Genomic DNA, 16286 nt, shown 5'->3' with positions numbered 1-16286 from the left:
TATCAAACACCAAATTGGGAAGACAGATGATGCCATAGTTGCCATTATGGAGGATAATGCTATGACAGGAACTGTTCGTGGGCGAACAGTGGCAGAGGGAAATGGAATCACCAGAAACATGCATAACTTCAAATTTCTGTGTGACTGAGTGTTGTGGCATGACATCTATGCTCCACAATGACACAGGAGAGGCTGGTCAGCCTTGCAATCATCTCAATAGAGCATGAGCTGGCCAAGATTGTGGACCTTTGGGAAGCAGTTCAAATCTTTGCAACCAAGAAGCACGGGAAGCACCACTTTGATTATTCAGCCAGATAAAAATGCCAGTGTTTACTATGCAGACAAGAAAAGTTACATTTGTTGTTCAGGCGTTTTGAAAGTTAAGTGTTACTTAAAATTTTTGAGCAAGGCATTTTAAGTTGTTAGTTCTCCTTTATTGGGGTAGGCAGCAGAGCAGTACCATGAGAGGAGAAGAGCAGGAAGAAGGCCGAATTGAGACCTTTTAAAGTTTTGGCCCAAGCAAGGGAGTATGGGGGTGTCATTTGAGCTCCCCGCCTCAGGTGTCAAAATGTTGAGGGCCGGCCCTGGTGACAGGGACCCCTATCCCTCTCATTGTCCCTGCCCTGTCTGGTCCAATTAATAGATTATTCCGTGTGTTTATTTTGATATAAAATTCACATTATGCTGCTCCAAGTTTTCAATGTGCTATAGTGAAAACATTGCAGAAGATTTCTGGGGACAGGTGGGTAAGGTATTAATTGTGACTTTTGACATTCAGGAAGGTGTGGGCGGTGTTTTGGATATCTAGGAGAGGCAGGTGGAACTTTTGATACTGGGAATGGGCTGCATCTCTTCTTTCCTTCACCCTTCTGCACCGGAAGCAGAGACGGCTTTACATCTGAGGGAGCAGGGTTTGAATTCCTTTTTTCCCCACCTCAACAACTATAGCAGCTATTGGCCTCTCTCCATTCTGCCCCATTATCTTCCCCTTCATCCAGCAATGAGAAAAGAGCACATTGCCTGGATATTTCTGCTCAAATTATCAGCAGCAAAATAGTTAACAACACTGACCATTTCATCAGATTTCAGGATGAACACCCACATTTTACCCAAAACTGTTATTTCAGGCTGTTTGCAGGCTCAGGTAAGTATCACCAAAACAGTTATGGTGTACTGATATTTTGAAAGGCTCGAGACTTACTTTTTAAAAAAATAAACATTTAGATTCTGGAGCACAATTATGCAGCAATTTACAACTAATTTGCAATGATGTGTCCACACAACGATATTATACATGAGGTCCTGTTCATAAGTGGCAAAACCACCAGAGACTTATACAGACTGGTGCCAATGTAATTACCATATAATAATGTCCTCTGCACATGGGGTACGGTTCAGGGCCACCCGGGGGATGCAAGTGGGGCAATTTGCCCCAGGCCCTGGGCAGTCTAGGTCTTCGGCGGCATTTCGGCAGTGGGTGGCCCTTCAGTGCTGCCAAAGATGCGGAGCGACTGAAGGGCCCCCCACTGTTGAAATGCCACCGAAGACCCAGAGCGTTGCAGGGTGAGTACAAGCGCCGCAGCTCCCCCACTTTGCCCCAGGCCCCCTGAATCCTCTGGGGGGCCCTGGCACAGTTTATAGAACGAATATTCCAGAAATGCTTGAGTGAGTTTTTAAAAGTTTGATTGTTACTATTGGTCACACTCCTTCTCCCTGTAAAACCAGGTGTTTTTAGTACCATGAGTTCATAGGCTGATCTTGTGTGTGAGCCCAATTGAATTAGCTGCTGCAATGTTGATGACTTAGCGATCACTGCAAACCAGGAATATTTAGTTCAGCATCATGCCAGCTAAAGTTGGTCCCAGCTACATAATGCTGAATGTGATTTGTTCTGGACTACGTTACCTAACTCATTTGTCTACCATCATGCTCAAACATGATTGCATTTTTAAAAATGTAAACCAGCCCCAACTATACAGGGCACAAAGGGAGTGAAAATATGTAACTAAAATAAGAACTTCTAAAATGATCTAAAGCAGCCTACCTGTAATTTATCGTGTCACAGTTTTAAAGTGCAATATCTCACAGTTTACCAGGTCTGGCAATAAATGCTGTATCTCTTTGAAAGAGAAAGCAGGGAATTCCCAGTAATGCAACATTATAAAGCACCCATTTCTGGCCATGATGGTTTGTGAGATATTAGACCTTAAACCTATTATTGGTCCAGGACTGAGTATTACCTCTTGACCTGGGAAATTCCACATTTTAGGGAAATATGTTTGTATGTGTTTTGGTGTTTCTAGAAGAGCTGCTTGTAGGGCTGGATTCTTAGAAGTTATCCCAGCAGACACGGATTAATGGTAGGTACATGGTAACTACAGCTGCAGTCAACATGACTGTTCAGGTGCTTAAAATTAAAAATTTGCTTAAGTGCTTTATTGGATTAGGGCCATACTGTTCAGCACCTTGTAGAATCGAGCCTACAGCTAGGGTGGTTTATGTGTCAAGAAGCAGAAAATTGAGTGTCATCATCAACCACTTGTAATATATTATAATTGCACTTCCCAGAGTTTGTTATTGCTGCTACAGATTGGTTTTTGTTACATTTTTCTGACCGCATCCTCACTAGTGCAGTTATGTTAGAACTCTGCACTTTCTTAGAACCTTAGACAATTAGGGTCAGATTTTCAAGAGCTTAGCACTTTGGGTTCTGAACTCTTTAAAAAATCTGGTCAAAGCTGTCAGAAGGGGGGATGTGGCCCTTATTTAGGTTCCTGAATAAGATTGGAGCTTTTTAGAAAATCTGCCCACAGCTGCGGATAGACTTAGAAATCTTTCCCTGAGCTCTTTGGAAAAATAGACCTTTGACTCCTCCTTTCACAGTCTGTCTCAACTGGCCATCCATGCAACTAACAGAAGCCTTGTAGAAGTAATCAGCTTCAGTGGAAGCCTTGAGGATATCTCACACACATATGTGCATCTATATCCATGATGCACATTTAGGTAAATGGCATAACTCAGTGGCTATTAGCCAGGATGGGCAGGGATGGTGTCCTTATCATCTGTTTGCCAGGAATGGGCATGAGCGACAGGGGATGGATCACTTGATGGTTACCTGTTCTATTCATTCCCTCTGGGACACCTGGCATTGACCACTGTTGGAAGTCAGGATACTGGACTAGATGGACCATTGGTCTGACCTAGTATGGCCATTCTTATGTTCTTATAACACCCACTTCCACTGCTTCTGCTTACAGAAGGGACATGCCTTCCCTCTCCATCCCAGCTGGCTTTGCTCACAAGAAGTATATATCCCAATACCCACTCTGGCTGTGCCTACAGATGACATGGCCTCTCACTCTCCACCGACAATTAGCTGTGCTTATGGGAGGGAGGCTAATGAGAGGAGGGGGAACACCCTTTCTCCAACAGTTCTGATTTGTAGGTGCTGTTAATTTTTTTAACAGTTTTCTATGAGTTGGGTCTGCACTTTCTACTTGCCAATACAAAGTAACCTCTTGCAGTGTCAACCTCTAGCACCAGAGGAGTTCGCTTCATCCCTGTCCCATGAACTAAACAAATAGCGAGAGGAAAGGGAAGGCTGTAAGAGTGTATATGCAGGCAGACGCCTGAATGGGACAGGAGCACCATCCCTGACCATTATGTACCAGCAGCAAGAGCTAGTATCACCACTGATTCCTTAGGCACATAAATAAGTGACATGATACTATCCTGGAGTGCTACTGTCACATGCTACAGTGAGCACAGTTACTTCCTATGGATATGACCCAAAGCCCTAAAGATTCTCATGGACTTCAATAGACTTTGGATCAGGCCCTATCTGTTTTATGAGATTATACTTCCCCCACTAAAACATTTTTCCAGATCCTTCACTATGTGAGACCTGTCAGATTGACTGGAGGTGCAGGGATGGTGTTTCCTCTGAAAGAAAATAAACACTTCCACTTTTGCAAACTGCATAAAAGTCAAAAGCTAAGCCATAAAAGCCAGTGCATCTCTGAGATTAAACTACAGCCTGTTATTCAAATGCAGAATGCGGTGTGAAGCAGATATAGAGGCGTTTGGCTATAGAAAAAGGCCCTTCTCTTCTCTTCTTAGACCATACATTTTATGACAAGCCACCCTCCGCCTAACCAATGAAGATTAGTGCACAAAAAGCAGCATTAAGAACCAGTGATATTCAAAACTTGAACAGTAGCTCAAAGTGCCCTGGACATTAGGATAGTTTGGATTCATGCCTGAATCCAGATCCGAAATCCGTGGCTCAGACCCATCTTTTAATGGAAACTGTGAAATCTGGTTGTCAGTCCAATAGTGACAATATGCAAAATACTGTACAGATACAGGTCCTGATCCTAAAACCATTGAGAGGGGCCAGATAAAGAAAATCAAAACTGGAGAGGTAGAGAGTGTGGCTGGGCAGGAGATGAGCACTGGCAGGGGAGATACCATGCTCACAAAGGTGGTTTTCCCAGGATGAGGTTCATCCACTGCGATTTCCCCAAATGCGGGAAACACGACTGCATAATTTGTGGTAGTCGGGGACTGCGTTCGCGCTCTCCTCTGAAAAAAAAAATCATGGAGGAGCAGAAAGTTACTGTCTGAGCCATATGGGTTGTACAGATACTTATATTTACTGCAAATCATAGAATCATAGAACTGGAAGATCTTGAGCGGTCATCTAGTCCAGTCCCTTGCACTCAAGGGAGGACTAAGTATTATCTAGACTATCCCTGACAGGTGTTTGTCCAACTTGCTCTTAAAAATCCCCAATGATGGAGATTCCACAACCTCCCTAGGCAATTTATTCCAGTGCTTAACTGCTCTGACAGTTCGAAAGTTTTTCCTAATGTTTAACCTAAACTGCTCTTGCTGCAATTTAAGCCCATTGCTTCCTGCCCTGTCCTCAGAGGTTAAGAAGAACAGTTTTTCTCCCTCCTCCTTGTAACAACGTTTTATATACTTGCCAAAAAGATTTTAGAAACAACAAGTTGCTGGAGAGTTGTAAATCAACACATTTCTCATGGGTTATAGAAGAAGTAGTGAAGGAGAGAGAACGAGGTAACAGGAGTGTACATAAGGGAAAGGTTACAGTGGGGGTGACATAGCAGACTATGGATTAGTAGCAATTCCTTGGAAGAAGCAATAAAATTAAGTGCCAGTTCCTCCAGATTCATCATGTGGTGGAATTGTTCTTGTAGCCCCTTCAAAAAAGAAAGTGCACCCATTGCTGTATCTTACAATCAAAGAATAACATTGCTCTATTTAATCTGGTACTCTTTCCATAAGCCACTCAGCTTTGCACATAATGTAGCTTCATGGGAAAATTTTTTTGGGGGGGGAAGGGAAGATGGGGGGTAAATGCTGCTGAATTTTTTTATCATTATGTTGCTTTGTTTGGTTTCTATATGGCACATGTTAGGAGGTTTGCATTTTATGGTGAAAAATTCTAAGACTGTGTGTGTTATTTTGGAAACTCTAGCGATGTGGGAGTCAGTGTTTACTGTTTTCTACTTCACTGCAATATATTCCCCTTCACAAAGAACCACTTCTTATCCTCTGCGCTGGATGGTTATATTGTTGTAGAGATTTATTTCTGTTCTTTTCCAGATAAACACACTATGGTGATGTAGAAAATAGTGAACATAATACCAAACTTCTTAAATACCCCTCTCCTATCAAGGTTCTCTGAATGCTACACAAGCATTAAAACAGATATGAAAAAAATTAATAGTAAAAATAAATCTTTGAAAGCAAGAAAGAGTAATATAATGTAGAGTATAATACAAGGGTCTTCCCTTCACAGAGTTAAAGGGAAGCTTCAGTGTTACATAGACCTGGGGTAGGCCCTTTACACAGGGGGTGCATTTCACTCAGACCTGTTAACGTTGCTTTAACATCATTTTCTGTTTGCAATATTAAATATATGAACTGTTCAATTTAACAAATTAATTTATTCCTATGAAAGCCTCATAATTAAGGGTCTCTGATTTGGAGTCATTGGCCAAACTTTCCTGGTATTACTCTAATGACTTCACACGTTGATTTATTTTATCTCATTTGCCTTTTGACGCTTAATCCTGCTAGCCTTACTCACATGAATAGATACATAGATTTGGCCTGTTACATTGGACTCCTTTGCATTTACAATTCAATAAATGAAGAGACATATTTGGATGCCTTTGCAGAATGAAAAAAAACTACATTGTGTTTCATGGAGGAAATAGAAGTTTTCACAGGGCAAATTAGAGTTTTTCCACATAGCTGATGGAAAACCACTGATTGATGATTTCACACTGCAATTTAGGGAAGACCGCATCTTGCTTATAAACTCTCAGTTAGATCTAGCCCTTGACACCATAAGTCTTTGTATAAGAAGAATTATTTGAGATAAAGACATTTGAGCATGTTGTAATTTCTACAGTCAGTTATGCCATCAAGAAAGAGGAGGCCAAATCCTGTCCTTTATTGAAGGGAATGGAGACCTATGGGTGTAAAAAAAGAGAGAGTTTAAATGGTTCTTTTGTGGGGGGAGGGGAGAAAAAAAAAACAACACAGCAATTTCTCGCTTTTAAAATCAAGACAGTTTGCCTGAATTAGACAAGGGGAAAATGAAAAGAGTGATAGCAGACAGAGAATATTTCAGAATATACTCACAGTAAGAGTGATGAGCATAGGTGGGCCAGGAATGGTAGAATAAAGAACCTTTCCCCTTAAGGTCATCCAGCTAAGTTCAGTTCCCACTGAACAGGTATCTACATCACAAAGCCACCCACACAACTGTATTAAATTCCCACCTTTGTTGGCCATTTCAGCACGGCCCCAGAGACTGAATAGAGATCATACCTCAAGGTTGTGGCTGAGGCCCGTTAGGGTTGGCAATGTAGTGAAAACTTATACAGTCATTACCAGTGCAGTACTTTTCTGGTAGACAGAGGATGTCAGTCTTCAGTGCTCCCATTCCTTTACAAACACTCAAAGATGGTGGGTGTTGCAGGCCACTGGGCAACATCTAATCCCTGCTGAATAAAGGGCTCTAGCAAAGCTACTCAGAGGAAAGGTAGTAAGACTGGCTGGTGGAGGGAGTGAAGAGAATGCATTAGGAACCCACATCCAGGAGCCACAGAGCTGGGTTGAACCTCACCTGGGGAAGTTTCAGTTGCTTTCTGATTCCATTAACTTCTTTTACTTTCTTGTTACAAATGCTAATGTCTGAAGACCAAGATCTTGCTAGGGGCATTTTTTTTCTCCTGCTGGGTCATTCCATCAGTTTATAATGTTTGCTTATTTCAACCTGAGATTATGATGGCAGGGGGTGGGAGAAGAGTTATCGCTAATTGGAGTTAACTCTAATAATTCATTAAACCACGTTAAATTTCCATTATTTTTATAGGCAACTTGTTGACTAAGACCCTCTAAGATCTTATTTCCTGTAAGTCTGCCATCTTTAATGGTGGAGCCAGAACAAAGTCCGGGTCAAACATATTCTTGTACTGGGATGTGGGCTAAAAGTTATCCTACCATTGACTTTAATCTGAATATAGTCCTCCAGATCTGGCCACTTGATGGAGCCCTTTAAACTTCAGGTACCCAGGCTGGTCCATCAGAAATACCTTAATGAAGTCTGTGACTTTAAATCGTGACATGACGCAGAAAGTAGTTTGTTGTCAGACTTGCCATATTAATAAGGAGAGAGTTTAGGATGTGATCGTTGTGCTCAGCTAGGTGAAAGCACAAGGACAGTTAACAAAACGAAAGCGGCAGATAGACTCAAGATCTTTTTTCTAAAAAACATGCCAGAATTTTGACAAGCATAATTAATGCAATTTAAGATACAAGTAGAGATATTCACCTCATTCTTGAGTACTGCCTTACTTTTATGCTGCTAACCTGTTGATGATATACATCAGCTGACAGCTTAGTATTAGCCTCTTGTCTAGAAGTCCCAGCTGAGACTGAGGCTTTGTTGTGACAGACAACCTATGAATACATTGAGAGAGATAGTTGCTATTCTGAAGAGAGTCTAGACAGATGAAACAGAGACTGGGAGGGAAACATAGGCCCAAAGAACACAAGAAGTGACTTGCCTAATGTCACACACCAAGTCAGTGGTACAGTCAGGAACAGAACCCAGCTGTTCAGATTCCCAGTTCAGCACCCTCTCCACCAGAGCACATTGCCTCCATGATAACAATTATATAATGTAGGTATCTTGCTGCCCTTGCTATTTGGCAATGTCCTGACTGCCTGGCCACTCCTCTTTCACTTCTTTATGGTGTTTCCTGCTGGCTGGCTGTTTAAAGTATATGTTCCTGATGGAGCACACTGTCTCCTTTTCCATGATTGTTAAAAAAAAAATTCCAAGGGAAATTCTGCTGGGTGTTCGCTAAAAATGTTTAGTTTGTTGGATGATCTGACCTGTCAATTCTGGAAGATAATAATCTAGTAATATGACATTCAGAAAGATAACAAAAGTGTAAATGTGATGGAGTACATGCATCTCCCTGCCATGCAATGTCTAAGATCAAATAAATTTTACAGCCCTGTTTAGAAGTAGGAAGTATTTAAGGGAATGCGGAGATTGGTTGAGCTGACAGCACTGGATCCAGAGAACTTCATCTAAGTGTGTGGTATCTGCTCATTTGTTTGGTTTTGCCTAAAGCAGTTGATGTCACACACTGTGGTGCACGCAGAGCTAGCTAGTGGTCAAAGGATGAGTCTGGCCTAATTTTCAGAGCAGAATCAGCAGACAGAACTGGGGGTGTGGTCAGGAGACAAGCTGAGGATTAGAGCCAGGGATCAGGACTCAACCAAAGGTTAAAGCTAGAGTCATGATCAGGAGATGAACCAGTGGTCAGAGCCAGGAATCAGGAGTTCAGAAGCAGACAGGACTGGAGCTGGAGCAGAGCAGGCAAGGACTGAACCAAGGGTTGGACAGGAAGCCTGTCTGACACAGAACACACTGAACAGCCACAATGTTGCTCTTGCTACAGGCTTAAATGGTGATCTGGTGGCTCTTTTGACCAATCAGGGAGCAGAGTACTTAGTGTGGGTAGACACAATCATCATTAAAAATCTGAATGTTTAAATCAGGCCACAACAGCTTGCGAGAAGAAATGATTTGAAAATACTAGCTTAATACTGCAGGTGGCCAACAGAAAAATAAAAGCTATGTAGTGCAAATAACCCTGGTGGAACCTGCACTCTTATTGAACAACACTAAGACCATAAAGAAATATGACCAGGAATCACTGATCAAGAAACAGGCTGAGAATGGGGATGGCGGGGAAACGGGTTCTCTCTCTCTCTCTCTCTCTCTCTCTCAGAAGTGACCAAGGATAATTCATTCCATATCTTACTTAACTGGGAAGCCTCATCAGGCAATAGCTTAAAAGGTATTTGTGGAACGTGCACCTCTTTGGCATGGGGCGAGACTGTTGGAAACCAACACTTAAATTGAGTTTAGTTTTCAGAGCTTAGGAATATTTTTTCTTACACAGACTACAATAAGACTTGATTTTGGTGTCAGCTCATAAGCAAAAATGATAAGCTTGCATGGTGGCATGCTTAGACCTTTTAGGCTCGGTAGGACATCACTTTAATATCTGTAATGGAGCACAGTTTGTCTGAGGTTTTCTGGGATGCAGAGGGTGGGAATTCATTCCATATCTTTTGGGTTGATTCTCTCCTGTGTTTGGCTCCAAGGGACATTGAGAGTGCTGGTTATGGAGCCCTGATTCAGTGTTGGCCTTGGTGTGTGTTGCCATAGCCACCAGTAGAGGATTGGCCTAGCACAGCTCTGCCACCCCCCTTCCCTAATCCCAACACTCCCCTATACCGGGGTGTAGAGCAGCTGGCTCAAGTGGCAGCTCCACAGTTTTATGTCACTGGCAAGTTCCCTTCCACCAGAGGAATTGTCTGATGGTGAGTTATGAAGTTTTTCATTCTGAAGCACTTTACAAACAGAGGCCATGATTCTGCAAAGACTTGTACTTAATGGCAAAGACTGCACTAAACTTTACATACTGTAAGTATTCCAAAGTGACCATAAAGTCCTATCCAAAACTGTATCCAGGGCTCATACCAGTTCCCAGGTAAAAGCATCCAATCCTGCAGTGACAAATGTCAGCTGTTTAGCAGAGCACAGCAATAATACACAACAGCTTAGATAGGAAATGAAGAATACATTATACAGTTAAAACCGAAGGGAGATTTGGGTAGACAAATATAATTACCTGATTTTGCAACAGCACTACTCTTATAAAAAGTGCCAGGACCAGGGGCTTCTGTTTTCTCTCTCAGCCAATCAGCAACATCTTCAAAAACTACTACATATAAAATCATCCATCATCATCTAAATTCTAGCATGAAGTATGCCATAAAAACATTCCATAGCTCCAGAAAACCTGATTTGGGGTTAGGGTGGGCTTGTATTGTTCTGTTCTACAACAAAGACACTGATTCCTGTCTGGACTTTGGGAATTGGTTTGTGATGTTTCGACTGTATTGTCAGTGTAATGCACCATATGGATTAGTTATCAGATCCTACATGAGGCTGTAGTTTTCCAAACACCCAACAATGAAACAAAACAAGGTGGTTTTCTTACCTTAGCACTTATGTAATGCAGAAAGAATGCTGTGGAATTTTTTTTCCTAGGGTGGGGGAAGTTTTGAAGCATGAAAAACACAAGAGGCCAGTTTAAAAGAGTCTAAAGTATACTTTAAGACATGGCATTAAGGTATTATTTTATAATAGCTTTCAGTAAAAGCATTCAGAACATTCACTTTTATTTGCTAAAGTTAATTACTCAACAAATAAACACAATGTACACCCACTGCATTTATTTTTTCCTTTATAACACAGATCATTAAAACATTCTTCAAATATTTTTCTTCAGGATGTCTGAGAAGTAAGAATAAAAGCTTCTTGAGTGGTGTGAGTCAACTTGGAAGACATTAGCTACTGCAGAAGGAGACTGGGGGAGGATATATTTTGAATGGTGATTTTGCAGTTTATGGGTGCTCATGGGGTGGCCCTCTGCACACAGACAGCTTCAGTCTCACGGTCAAATTTCCCCAAAAGGTGGGAGTTCTCTTGACCCTCTGAATGGGTGGCCAGCTCATCACAAAGATTTGTCTGTCAACTCAGTAGATTTGTGATGGGGTGAATGGGCCATGTTAGGGACTGAACCCATGACCTCCTAATCTTATTGCATGGGTAGTGCCTCCTAGGCTGTTCAATGGTTATTTGACCTAGATGAGCAATTTAGAAGAAAATTTGACCCATTCTAGCGATTAAGGGTTCAAAAAAATCAAAACCCAGGGTTCAAACTTACATTTAACTTCAGTTCTTAGGTAGTGCCATATTTCAATGTGACACTTTCCAAGTACTGTTTGTGTCCTGCCATTACAGTCATTTCAAGCCTAGATGCCATAGGCTAAACTTTTAAACCTACAGAATGAATCTTAAGCCTTTCATGTTTGGGCTGGCAAAACTTGACTTTAACAGAGCACTTCACTCCTACGGAATAATGTAAGACATTAGTATCTAGACAGTTTAATCGGTTTAATCTTTAGCAACAATAAAATGCTTTGACAATTGATTAGAAAAATGTAAACATTGGTTTAAATCTGTATTTATTTAAATGGCATTGGGAACAGGGTGCACAATGTGTTGAATAGGATATCCAGGAATGATGACAGCCTGACTCCTATCTTCGAAGTGTTAAAACTGGCGAGGGAGAGAATCCAAAAAAGTGCCCAATAGTTTGGATGTTTAATCCAAACTGTCTGAATCTCTTAAGTCTACAAAACTGGGATAGACAAGTAAGAGCTCTCAGATTTCTCACACTGTTGGTCAAGGTCAGAGCCCAAAACTGAGATAAAGTTTCTCATCCCAACATGTCAAGACCTTAGAAAAGGTTCTTTTTTACTTTATTTTGAGAGATAAAAGAAGGTTCAGTGACACTGGAGATAAAAGATCGTTAATTTCTTTAAACCAGTTCACATACATATCCCTTGTCAGAACAGCCTCCTCAGTCACTGGCTTGATTGATTTGAAATACTATGAGATCAAAACACCTACAAACTGATTCTGCTGTGGCTCAATGGCAAACATTTCTCTCTTAAGTAATTCTAGTGACTCAATACCTCATCAGACTCTGTTTACTGTTAGAAACTAGGGCGTTTAATAGATAAAAAGTTCTTCAAATAGAATTGTTACACAAAAGAGTTTTGTATTTTAAATATTAATTAATGATCTCTTCGCTCCCTGGCAAGTAATAACCTGTAGCAGACATCAGAAGCTTTCGTGTGGATTTCAGGCATAGGCTATGCAAGCCACATTTCCCCGCACTTTGTTGTTCTCTCTCTCCTCCCTCTCCCTCCCAGCTCACCGTGCCTCCCTCCCTCTCAGCCCAACATATCAGATCAGATGCTGCAGCCCCACAGTAGCAGCAAATAGCTCCATAATTATTGCATAACTGGCACAAATCCCTGTTACTTGTAGTGGAACATTAAACTTCAAGATACGTGGGGTGTGGCAAAGGACCCTCCCCCACAGAGTGGAAATACTTCAGAAGGGGCCCATTTTATTCAGCTATCGATAGTGTTAACACTGCTGTGAAAAAGGGTCATCAAAATACAAAGAACAAATGGTAACTCTTCTTCTGCCCTCCTCCTCTTCATCCCCCTGTTCTTTCCTCTCATCTATTTTCAGATTCAACCCTTTCTTTTTCCCTATTTCCTTATGCCTGTCGATAAGATATAGCAGTGTTGAGGCCATGAGTTACAGTAAATATACTTATTTTTATTGTAAAAGTCATACTAATGAATTTTAAAAATCAGCTTAACCCACTTGGTGCATCTTTCAACCAATAGTGCAGTGGTTAATTAAATACAGGCAGTAATTGGCTACATCTCTCTTAATTGGGCTGGATTGTCTGCTCCTTAAAGCTGCCAGAGAGAGTCAGTACAGCAAATAATTCCCTCTGTTTAGGTTAACTCTCCACTCATAGAAATCTAGTAGAAGTGGATCTGCTGCCTCTTGTGGAAGCTGTACCTTCTACCCCATGTGCAAGGGGAAGAAGGACCAGGTTGAGTGTGCTCTGGAGAGTGGCATGAATGGGATAGGAGGATAGGGGGTATGATAGATCAGAGTTACACTGCACCCAATCCTCCTCTGGCGTAAGGTCCCAGGAATAAGTTAGAGCTGCAAAGAGGCAGCTATAACTTATGCTGCCACGAAGCAGCCCTGAATCAGTGACTCCCTGCTGCGGCTCCTACATCTGAGCACAGGTTGGACGGGTGGGAAATAAGAGCCAGTTATTCCATTCTTGTCAGTCACATTTCTCTGACTGGTATTTGTTTTTGCAGCCAGGGCGATGAAATACATTTACTGGCTGCAGTCACAAGGATTCTAAACAGGCCTCTCTCTATGTTCAGCTGCAGTAAATCAGGCCATTGCCCTAATATGATCAGACCGTGTATTTAGGGCTATATCTCTGAGATAACTTGTGGATTGAATTTCTTCCATTGCACCATTAAATTTGAGACAATCCCAGACGATCTGGGGCCAGATCCCAATCTCTCTCTAAGGAACAGGGCGCTGCAAAGGTGTCATACAGCCACTTTGCCCTATCCCACCCTCTGCTGTACCAGAGGATCCAGCCCATGAAAAAGATTCCCTAAAATGGCCTCCTCTCTGGCATTTCGCTGTGAATTTTGTGTTTATTTGGTTTTGAAAAACTGTGTGCAAATATTTAATAACAACTTCCACTGCTATTCTCTTCATGCGCGGTGATTTGTACTGCTCACAATGGCTAGCATTATATCCTTCCTATCCTTTACAGTCTCTTGTTGTCAGTGATGCCCTGTAGTTTGGTGAAAAATGGGAACACAAGGTACCTTCCCTTCAAAGATCTGACTATCTGGTCATATTTTTACATAGCTCTTTCTTTTGAGGAGAAGTCTAGTTTAAACAGTCTCCAGCTTTTGTGATTTTATAATATTTTAACTGAGTCCATTGTTTTTTTCCCCAGGCTGATTCAATTTAAAAAAAAAAAAAGTGTTTCTGTATAAAGCAGTGGTTCTCAACCTACCTATCACTGTGGGCTGCATACACAGCTCTCTGTGTGTTACATAGACCACATCCACACACTATATATACTACTTGTATGGCCCTAAGGATGTCACATGGGTGGCAGCTGTGTACTCATTAGGCCACGGGTTGAGAATCACTGGTCTAAAGGGATGAATGCTGTTATTTGTTTAGCACCAACCATAAAGACGGACCCACTTTGAAGAGTTTACACTGGGAAAGACAGACACATAGATCTCAGTCCTGAAAGGTGCTCTGGCACTGGTCCAGCCAAGCACTTAAGCATGTGTTTAATTTTAAGCCCCACTGATTTCATTGATATTACTCAAATACTTAAAGTTAAGCACATGCTCCACTGTATTAGGGCTGGAGTGCTCAACACCTTGCCAAGAGCAAAGTGACTTGCCCAAGATCACAGAGCAGATCAGTGTCAGAGCTGAGAATAGAATTCAGGTCTCCTGACTCCCAGTCCAACCCTTTTTAGTATATTGTGAAACCTCCTGGGAACCTTTATCACATTCATTGAGAAATATATGAGATATTCTGTCATTGGACAAATACAACAGAGTTTAATAGGAATGAAACCTACAGGATTCTACAGACATTCACTACAGTCTGACACAATTTAATAGGAAATTACATCCTTTCTATAGAGTTTTTATTTTATAGAATGGTTAAAAATAATCCAGACAGAAAGGTTATAATTTTCTATTAAATTCTATGGGACTTTTCTTTAAGGTGAACCCATAAAAGCAATGAGCTATGGATAAATATCTTGGAGGTGGGAGTGGGAAAGGACACCAAATATATGTTGAATTAAAAGGAATTTAATAAAAAGATGAGAGCATCCCTAGATGAATATCTGGAATAGTTCCAGTTCTAACCTTACTGTTAACACATTCTAGTTCTCATCCAGACTCTTTTCAGCATTACTGAATCTGACCTGTACACTTATGGTCAGATGCCAGACTTGTCACATCATCTGTGTACACACTGGGGTGAGCAGCTCACATATTCCACACAGCCACTTTCAGTAGTGCAAGCCACCATTTTGCCTGGCTGAGCTGTGAATTCCAAACTGAAATAATATCCACTATTCCCCTTTAAATAATACTCACCCTAATACTAGCACTACAAAGGGAATAAAATAAAAAGGACATACAAATGCCAGCCTTAAGAGAGACAAACGACATTTAGCAGCACACAGTAAAATAGCATCCCCATTGCAAAAACACAAATAAAACTGCTGGAATCCAGATTCACAATAGCAAAAAAAATGCATATAACTTTAGTTTGAGAATCTCAAAAGGATTATCGCATCAAGAAGCAGCATAGAACTACTTAAGCTTTTCACCAGCTCACAGTGATTTGCAAAAAACTCAGATTTCAGACATACACCAGCTCAGACATAGCCAGCTCAGGAAGAATAACAGAGATGCAAAATTGTTATGCTTGAGCCAGAAGGCACATACAAAATTCTCTCTGAAAAAAGAAGCCCAAATGACTTCTGCTAAACCTCCTGAGCACCTGGGGTAAGCTCAGCCAATCAGGAACTAGAAGAAATACTATGTCACTTTTACCATTGGACTTACATCACTTTAATCTTAAAATAATTTTACTGGCACTGTGTACTAAACCCAACTTGTTTGCAGAAAATCCATGAATTCAAAAAAACCCAACATTCACTGTTTTGAATTTTGCATAGAATGTTTTGCACTGCTCCATTTATTACCCTGAATGCTCTTTCAGCTGGCAGCAATGTCAAAACAATGCTCAGTGTCTGAGTTCAGGTAACAAATCTGAAGTTTTGGGGAGTGCTTGTGGGTGCACTGAGTAACAATTAAAGCCGGTTGGTACCCGTAATCACATGAGCACCCTTGTGTACATGAGCAGTCTCATTGACCTCAACTGGATTAGTCATGCAAGCCAAGTTAAGCAGATTCTTAAATTATTGCAGGATGAGGACTTAGTTTTGCATAATTATCAAATGATTCCAATTTTATGGGATGCAGATACTGCAGACATGGGGCATAAAAGCAGTGTGCAGTTCTACTTACAGTAGGTTATGATGTTGCAGGTCTACAAACAGCAGTTTCAAAGTTACTGAGCAGATCCTGAAAACAAAGGGACATATTAGTGATTAGTGAACACACAGATACCTACAAAA

General features: G+C 41.3%; 1 protein-coding gene and 1 pseudogene across 2 annotated transcripts in view; both read left to right on the top strand.

Annotated features, from left to right (window-relative positions):
* WNT7B (Wnt family member 7B) overlaps nucleotides 1–16286 on the top strand; it is a 145523-nt gene that overhangs the window by 47123 nt on the left and 82114 nt on the right. The gene's annotated exons all lie outside the window — the stretch shown is intronic.
* LOC116815010 (U1 spliceosomal RNA) lies at nucleotides 4448–4587 on the top strand (annotated as a pseudogene).

The sequence above is a fragment of the Chelonoidis abingdonii genome, chromosome 1, assembly GCF_003597395.2.
Source record: "Chelonoidis abingdonii isolate Lonesome George chromosome 1, CheloAbing_2.0, whole genome shotgun sequence".
NCBI lineage: Eukaryota > Metazoa > Chordata > Testudines > Testudinidae > Chelonoidis > Chelonoidis abingdonii.
This window is presented reverse-complemented; position numbering and strand designations above follow the sequence as displayed.